We start from the raw sequence: 10,086 nt of genomic DNA on the forward strand, positions 1-10,086 counted from the left end.
TATCTCTAAAACAGGGGTGTCGAACTCCAGGCCTTGAGGGCCGGTGTCCTGCAGGTTTCAGATCTCACCCTGGGTCAACACACCTGAATCACATGATGAGTTCATTAACAGGCTTCTTGAGAACTTCAAGACATGTTGAGGCCATTTAGCCATTCAATCAGCTGTGTTGGATCAAGGAAACATCTAAAACCTGCAGGCAGTAGCGGTTGTTGATACGGGCGACACAGGCGGTTGCCCGGGGCGGCATCACGGGCATCGGCAAAATAAAAAATAAAATAAAAATTGTCCGTACTCATTCTGCCCCGACGTCATGCCAGCGCATACTGGGGTTTACTATCGCCCATTTGCGGGAGTAAGGGCGCCCTCCGTTTGCGAGGTGCGCCTGCTGCTTGTGGCACAGAGAGGAGAGGGCGGGGCGGCGGGGGATTCTCTGACCGGCTGGAGCAGCATCTAATAACCAGCTCGCAAAATAAAACAAAATAAAAAAAAAACCAACAAACACGAAAACACCAGACATTATGACACAGATTTATAATTTGCACCGATGTCTTTTCGAAATTGAAAGTGAGCGCGAGAACCCTCGGCGCGCCTGCTTGCTGCTGAAGTCAAAGTAAACTTTATTGTTGTTATGATATTTTGATACCACGGTAAGCATTTACAGGATATTGTTTTATACAGGAAAACTGTTACTCAATATGGCCCATCTACTAGTTGTTTTTCTCTTTCTCTGTGACCCAAGAATTAATGTGTAGGACTCACAAGCTGGTACCCCAAGGTCGAAAACACCACAGAGATGAGACCACTTCCTTACTCCCATCCTCCCTTTTTCTTTATCTCCTGGAAAAGGCTCGTTAAAGGCTAGGTGGTTCGTTTCAGAATTCACTAATGAAAGAACTCTGTATTTTATGTCTAGGAGTGTATTTTGCTGGGATGATCATAAATTATAGCTGAACTGATAAACTACACACAGGATACTTCTTTGCTCACAAGGCAGGAAGACGTTTCCTTATTTAGTCTGTACCGGTTTGAACTGGGAAAGCTGACACACGAACCTTTTTTTTCATCTATATAAACTGCTGTGTATCAAATAAACCTTTGAGTTGATTTGGGAAGGCAACCTGAAGCAGTCTGTGTTTCCTTGTTCTCCCAAGCTGCTCCCGGCGCTGTAACTAACCCAGCTGAACGGCATACCTGAGTGTTACTTTAAATAATTAGGAATCTTAGAAGGAAAGGACAAAACTCTGCTTATCGCTCACGCCACGGAGGAAACCCGGGACGGCAATTTCCTTCAATTTGGTGTCAGAAGTGGGATAACTGACAGAAGGTAAATATGCGTCTTTCATATTTATATAAAGACCTATTATACCTCTCTCAGTGATCGATCCATAAAGAAACGGGATATGCTGACGAAGTTTCACTTAGTGATCCAGAGAGATACACTGACGACTTCCTCAGTCCCCGAATAAAGTAAATTAACCCTTGTGTGGTGTTGGTGGACACAGGAAGTTGCCTGTTGTCTTGAAACGTACGTTAAAAAGTGAGAAGTTGCTCACTCAGAAAAAGTGACATAGGAAGTTGCCTGTTGTCTTAAATACTTCTCGTTAAGTGAGAAGTTGCTCACCAAAGAGTGACACAGGAAGTTGCCTGTTGTCTTGAAACGTACGTTAAAAAGTGAGAAGTTGCTCACTCACAGAAAGCTAGTAAATAATTAAATTTAATTTTGTTAAAAAAAAAAAAAAAAAAAAAAAAAAAAAAACGAAAGAAAACTGAAAACGGGTCTCACAGACCCGATTACCATACAAGGGTTAAAAGCAGTAAATTAAAAGCAGAAAGACACAGGAAGTTGCCTGTTGTTTTACGAGAAGTTGCTCGTTAAGCGAGAAGTTGCTCGCTAAGTGAGAGTTGCTCACACAAACAAAAAATTGCTAGCAATAAATTTAAAGTGACCTCAGCTGTGCCGCAGCGAAAATACTAACCTAAATCCTCCTAGCGTGTAAACCCCTCTGGAAATCACTGAACATGAGTCAGAATTATTCAAAGACCACAGACAGGTCCGATAAAAAATCTAAAGTACCTGTAAAACCAAAAATTAATAAAATACAAAATAAAGTCTCAAATAACGGCTCAGTACAACTCCCATTTCCGGTTACGTGTAACCTACGTCCGCGAATCGGTGAAGACGTCCATGATCACGTATCCAGAACATGCGGGAGTGCTTATGTGACTGACTTTGTTTACAACTTAAGAAGTTCAATGCATTCTAATTTATTTCTGGAGCCTTATCCCGAACGATTATCGCCAGAAAACAGGTCAGTAGAAATGTTGAATATCATTTGTGATAAGAAAAGTAGTCTGCTTAAAAAGTCCTGTAGAAAATATATGATAGAATGCCGCGACGTGATACATCAAATGTTACCACTATGGAAAAAGGGACCGCCCCTTTTTCCATAGATATCGTTCCGCGGAACCAGGTGTAGATACTTTTACATCAAATAAAACTAGTGCAGGCTCTGGCATAGAAAATAAACCTACCGCAGGAAAAGCTAGTCTTGCATGTTCAGCCGTTCAGCCTACAGCCCCACACCCTTACGATGAGACCGAATTAATAGTCGCTGTAGCAGCTGCACGTAAACAATGTCAGCATTCTGATCCAACCAGCTCAAAAGAAAGCGACGAAAAATCTGAATCACATGCAACGGATCTTAGCCATCTCTTTAAACAAGATCAGGAAAAACAATATATACGCCGCGAGGAAGAATTAGCAGAACATAAAAAAAAGAGAAAAACTTTTGAAAGAAGAATGTGAGGAACTTATGAAAAACAATTTAGACGACTATGAAGAAAAACTTTTGCATCAGGCAGTGTCCACAATAGACACCCACATGAAACGCCACGATATCGTAGCTAGAGGTTTAGAGGTAGCTAAAGAAATACCTGTTACCCGAACTTTAATAAAGACTTATCTAAAAGGAAAAAAGGAAAAACAAAGCCGGAATGACAAAGGTCCTCACGCCAACACTCGCGGTAGTAAACAAACAGACCCAAAGCATGATAAAGCATCCACAACTGCAGAGTTTTTGTGGGTAAATAATGACAAAATCACCAATTTCTTTAAGAATCTAAAGAAATTCCTGCTAACAATGTCCAGAGACAAAATTGACTTAAATGCAGTAACTATGTGTAAACAGAAGCCTGATGAATCTATCCTAGTATTCATAAAACGCTTTATGCACTGTTGGACAAGCTAGAGGTGCAAATTTAGCTCAGTTTTCCAGCAGCCGCAGACACCCAAAGCAAAAATGAATTTGTGTATTTAATTTAACACAAAGGGTGAAATGTTTGCTGACACTGATAACAGCTTATGTTTTCTCTGCCCTATGTACCGACATGATGGAGAAGGAACATCCTCTGTGTCAGCTGGACCCTCAGCAGAGAATGAACTCAACATCCTTTTTGTCCGGTACTCTATGTCACACACTGTGCCAAAAAAACGTGTACAGACGCCACTACCAGGTAATCCCATGACTGGGAGCCACACTTTTGTTTCTCTCACACTGTTCAACAACATGATAACTGCTCACACAAGTGAAGGTCAAACAGTGATTTTGTCACATAACTCAGACATAGGTTATGATATAACTACACCATGTCGTCACATAGATCTAACCTATCCTATCCACTGTACTATTTCTGCACTTATGTTGCCAGCTGAATACCAGAATATGACATTGTGGTCAAGAAGTGAGAATGATATAGGATTTATTGACTGTACACTTTATCACGTACACCTATTAAAACACAACAAGCCAGTATATGTCAAGCAACATCCCATTTCTGCCGAAAAAGCCGCAGCTCTAGATGTCATCATAGGAGATTTATTGACTACAGGAGCAATAAAGCCCACACTCCTGTCAATCCTGTGCCAAAGCCTAACAAACCTGGCGTATGGCGTTTCATACAAGACTTAAGGCAAATTAATGCAGTCAACATTCCTCTGCCACCTCTCGTTTCAGATGTTCACAGCATATTGACATGCATTGCATACACATTTTACCGTGGTGGATTTATGCTCCGCTCCTTTTTCTCAGTACCTGTGACACACAGCCGTTATTTGCATTCACACATAGAAATAAGCAGTACACTTGGACTCGTTTGCCCCAAGGCATGATAGACAGCTCTGCTGCTTTCTCAATGGTGCTTCACTCCTCCAGGGCTGCACCCTGATCCACATGTGGATGACCTCCTCCTCTGTGCTGAAAGTGAAAAACTGTGTCAAACTGCTACACACATGCTTCTCCAGCACCTCCAAAAGACTGGCCACAAAGCATATGCAAAGAAAATGCAGTACTGTCAGACTTCTGTTCAATATTTGGGATTCACACTGTCTCACGGAAAACGTTCCATGACTGCAGACAGGGTCAAAGCTGTGACCTCTGTCCCTCGTCCCACTACACAGAAGGAAATGTTGTCCTTCCTGGGCATGGTGAACTATTGCAGACAGTGGATACCAGACTGTTCTTTTCATGACCACATTCTGCGTGACTGTTGTAAAAAAGACAAGCCTCCTCGAATACTGTGGTCCACAGAAATGACTGCCTCTTTCAATGCATTACAGGGAGTGCTGACCTCCGCCACTCAAAGGTGCTGCCTGAATTGTTCAGGAATGCCGGCCTGCCTGAGGGCAGTAGCAGCTTGCTCTATCATGATAAGGGACTGCGAGAAGCTCACACTCTCACATGACACTATTCTACACACCAATCACTAGGTCACGACCATTATAGCAAACATAACTATACAACATATGCAAATCTCACTATAAAAGCGAGCAGCACACCTGATTCGCCAGCACATTTATTGATCCTATGCTGTGTTCTTCTGACCGACAGGATGGCTCAGACAGGCTTGACGATCATGACTGCATGACACGTATACAGGAATCCACAGCACCACGTCCAGATTTAGAGCAAACACCTATCTCAGACTCAGCCACGGTTTATGTGGACGGGTCCTGTTCAAGGCCGAATGACAACTCATTTCTTTGTGGCTATTCAGTGGTGACATTGCCTGACATAATACTAGAGGCTCACTCATTACCATTTCACTCAGCACAAAAAGCAGAGCTCATGGCTTTAATACGCGCCTGTGAGCTACATTTGGATAAGCATGTGACAATTTACGCAGACAGCCGCTATGCATTTGGCGTTGTGCATGACTTTGGCACATTGTGGAGACAGAGAGGATTTAGATCTGCTGATGGAAAATAAATTGCTAAATTGTGATTTTGTTAAAAGACTTTTTCAGGCTATACAGCTGCCATCGGCCGTTGCAGTTGTAAAAACGAAAGGACACAGTACAGCTGACACAGACGAAGCAACAGGTAATGCCTTAGCAGACGTGACAGCCAAGGCTGCAGCTGCATCACAGCTCCCACCTCCGCAGGAAGTATTATCTGTGCCCCTACAGCTGCCACTTGTTACACTCCCAGACTATTTAGACAAAAATGTTGATTTAAAATTCATAAAAGAGCAAGCCTGTGCATGTGATTACACGTATTGGGAGAATAATGACTGTACCTTAGATGACAGAGATGGCCTATACAAAATCTTAAGGGTTTGATTGCCCTCCCATATTCCCTGATGCCAGTCCTTGCCCGACATTTTCACTGTGTGAGTCATGTCGGACAAAGAGGGGTAATAGGGGCAATAAAATCAAGATTTGTAATTGAGAAAACATCACATGCAGTAAAAAGCATATTAGCAACCTGTCTAACATGTGCGCGAACTAATGTAGGTAGCTCAAAAGCAAAACATCAGCATTTACCACAACCAGATTTTCCATTTCATACATTACAAATTGATTTCACACATATGCCAGCACAAGGAAGCATCAAGTACTTACTGGTAATAGTGGATCAATTTAGTAAATGAGTAGAAGCTTATCCAACCTCAAAAGAAACTGCAGAAGTAGTCTGTCAAAAGTTGTGCAATGAAATAATACCCAGATTCGGAATACCTCACCAGATTAACAGTGATAGAGGATCTTCATTCACATTAGAAGTAATTCAAAAGTGTGCTAAAACTTTAATGACCTGGGTCAAATTACTTACTCAAGTCCTGTGTGAGATTAGAATGACTCAATCTGCAGTAACCAAATTATTTCCATTTGAAATAAGACTATTTCCAACACCATGGTCAGCTTCCAGAGGGGCACCGCTAGTAGAAGGTGATGTATATTGCATTGTCCACTGATGTTCACAACCTGGTAGAAAAACTGAATAATAACTATCAGAAAGTTTGTCTCTCTCAGCTTTTCCCCTCCACAGTTCCACCAGTGGAGACAAGGAGATGCATGTTGGAGAAGCCACTAAAACCAAGGACTCTCTGGGAGGCCGCGCGTGTTCCAGCCCCAGACTGTACTGGCAGTGACGAAGAACCAGCATCCTCACAGACGGACAACCTCAGTGGATTCATGCCAGCAGGGTTAAGACCAGCCCAATCGGACCATCTCAGGCGTCGGATCAAGCAGACGACATCTCCGGCGAGCCAGCGCCCGGAACTAGAGCAAATAAACACACACGGGTAGATGACATCTCAGGCGAGCCAGCGCCCGGATCCAAAAGTTACATACACACACGCAATCACTGATTAACACACAACGTCTGAAAGAACAACAACAAGGTACTCAAACATCCAGCAGGAACAGAAAGCCAAAAGTACCACATGATGTCTAACCTGATAAAGCCAGACTCATTTCATCCTGATAATGGAGAAAATGAAATGCCCATTGTCATCATACGACGCTTATTCTGTGTCTCTCGAACCTGGGACCAGGCCAGGAGACGACTGAAGAACTGTCTTTCTTATATATTTAGGTTATTTATCACATCTATCGCAGTAACCTTAGGATTTCTCTTTGCTATTTTGTATTGTAAACTGCAACCATGTTCACATTTCTGCAGGTCATATTTTGCTGACTATACCTCATGCTCCATTTTGCAAGACACCTACTTAATGCACTCCTCACGCTCCCTAAAATCAGTATATAGCAACATAGACGCCACTAATAAACCATCTTATGCGCCCTCTAGAACAGGAGCTAACGCCTGGTATGAAAATGCCAGAACAGCCGCTCGTGATTTAGGAAACAGTAACTGTTATGTCTGTTCAAAGGCTAATCCAGAACAGGTAATAGTAGGATACCCCATATCCGGTTTCCCCCTCACTGAGGGACTAGAGAAAATCGGCGGAGATAATGCTCTCTTTAAAGACACTTTACAGTTGACTCTGAGCCCTCTCGACTGCCTACTTAGACACACACACACACCAACTAACCCTGAGACTCCATTAGGCGAATTATTGAAGTTATCTAATGACACCGCAGGGACCTGCGCCCCAATGAAACGCCCTAAGAATAGGTTAAAGCCCTCACTGCCCTTAGGACAGATCCCTCTCCATTTTAATACTAGTATGATATGTCTGCGCAGACTAAAGTTAACTGGCCCAGACACACACATAGATTATACAAAGGATAACTATACATTCTTCTCTGACTCCCCAGGTGCACGCTGTAATGAGACATGGCTAGCTGTCTCTGTGGCTGAAGTTGTATCATATCTGGAGGAACACACACACAGTTCAAGTTCGAGCAGAGAATCGATCATTGTTCCCCCAGACGGTGTATTAAATGACACTGACTGGGGGGAGTTAGTTAAATCACACATGGTCACGCGCCTAACTAGAGCAATCCCACATGCTTATTGGATGTGCAATAATACTCTTAGATTAGCTTTACCTGTTAATTGGACCGGTACCTGTGGTCTAGTAACCGTTGATGTATGCTGTACTTTCATTCCCAATAATACCGCTCCTAACGGTTCATTCACACAAGCTATGAATAAACTTGAAGCATTGCAGATAGAACTAATTGCCAATGCAGGTCACGGTCAGTGGCTACATAAGTGGCTACAGGACACGTTTGGAAGATGGAAGAAACTAATTGTAGCCTTTGTAACCGTTGCAGCATGTTTTTGATGATTATTGTCTGTTGTGTGATACCATGTATACGCTCTCGGAATTTTTGATATTAAGCTCACTCGAAGGACTAGTTACATTTATGATTTGTTTCACATTTATGATTTATCTTTATATTATGTTATTACATTCTGTCTTTATACTATGTTATCATTTCATGATAAAAGGGGAGAACTGTTATGATATTTTGATACCACGGTAAGCATTTACAGGATATTGTTTTATACAGGAAAACTGTTACTCAATATGGCCCATCTACTAGTTGTTTTTCTCTTTCTCTGTGACCCAAGAATTAATGTGTAGGACTCACAAGCTGGTACCCCAAGGTCGAAAACACCACAGAGATGAGACCACTTCCTTACTCCCATCCTCCCTTTTTCTTTATCTCCTGGAAAAGGCTCGTTAAAGGCTAGGTGGTTCGTTTCAGAATTCACTAATGAAAGAACTCTGTATTTTATGTCTAGGAGTGTATTTTGCTGGGATGATCATAAATTATAGCTGAACTGATAAACTACACACAGGATACTTCTTTGCTCACAAGGCAGGAAGACGTTTCCTTATTTAGTCTGTACCGGTTTGAACTGGGAAAGCTGACACACGAACCTTTTTTTTCATCTATATAAACTGCTGTGTATCAAATAAACCTTTGAGTTGATTTGGGAAGGCAACCTGAAGCAGTCTGTGTTTCCTTGTTCTCCCAAGCTGCTCCCGGCGCTGTAACTAACCCAGCTGAACGGCATACCTGAGTGTTACTTTAAATAATTAGGAATCTTAGAAGGAAAGGACAAAACTCTGCTTATCGCTCACGCCACGGAGGAAACCCGGGACGGCAATTTCCTTCAATTGTCATCTCCGCTACAGTCCAGTATATAGAGAGACGAGACGACGAGGCTCCAGTTACAGCCGTGCAAGTAAACAAACAATAAATATAAGAAGAGTAAGAAAATAAATATACACTTTAGGACTGGGGGTAAAGGGATCAATAACAATTTAAAATTTATATTTTATAGTTTGATGATTTAAAGTCTGACACACAACCCGTCGAAAGGGCAGGGGCGGCTACTTCCAGAGCACATTTAATTCATAATGATGTAAATCCAAGCCCATTATTCATGATTTGAATCCTGGGTTGTGTGAAATCCCAGAGATACACCTTAGACAAAGTGAATCTGTGAACTAAGGTGTAGGTCTATTAGATTATGTTGTGGTGATCCTCGGGTTGGGGAATGGGTGTTCATACTGGAGTGCAAAATTAAAACCAAGATGGACAAGAAAAGTTCAAAGCCATCAGGTGCTCAGTTTAGAAAAAGAGAAAAGAAGAGGAGAAACGAGCAAAAGATACAGGTAAGCAGATGTGTCATTGGATAATGGCAGGTCATCCTGAAACAATCAGAATCAGAATACTTTATTAATCCCTAAGGAAATTATGTGGGTTACAGTTGCTCCAAGAAGAAATGGTAAAAATAGTAACAGTAACAGGACTAAACTCCAAACAATACATTAAAGTTTTATGTGTCAGAGGGAATGTTCGCCCAGGGTGCCAAACAGGCTAGGACCGCCACTGCGTGCAGGACACTGACCCTCAAGGCCTGGAGTTCGACACCTGTGCTCTAAAACTAGAAATATCCTGTCTCAGAGTGATGCTGAAAAACTAGTTCATGCATTTATTACTTCTAGGCTGGACTACTGTAATTCATTATTATCAGGATGTCCTAAATTATACCCATTATATTGGTATAATAGCTCCCTGTTAAATACAGAATTGAATTCAAAATCCTGCTCCTCACATACAAGGTCTTAAATAATCAGGCCCCATCTTATCTTAATGACCTTGTAGTATAGCACTTCGCTCTCACACTGCAGGCTTACTTGTTGTTCCTAGAGTATTTAAAATATTAAAAGTATTATTTAAAAGTAGAATGGGAGGCAGAGCCTTCAGTTTTCAGACCCCACAATATAGAACCAGCTTCCAGTTTGGATTTGGGAGACAGACACTAACTCTTCTTTTAACATTAGGCTTAAAACTTTCCTTTTTGCTAAAGCATATAGTTAGGGC

Source organism: Rhamphochromis sp. 'chilingali', assembly GCF_963969265.1.
Source record: "Rhamphochromis sp. 'chilingali' genome assembly, chromosome: 15".
Classification (NCBI taxonomy): domain Eukaryota; kingdom Metazoa; phylum Chordata; class Actinopteri; order Cichliformes; family Cichlidae; genus Rhamphochromis; species Rhamphochromis sp. 'chilingali'.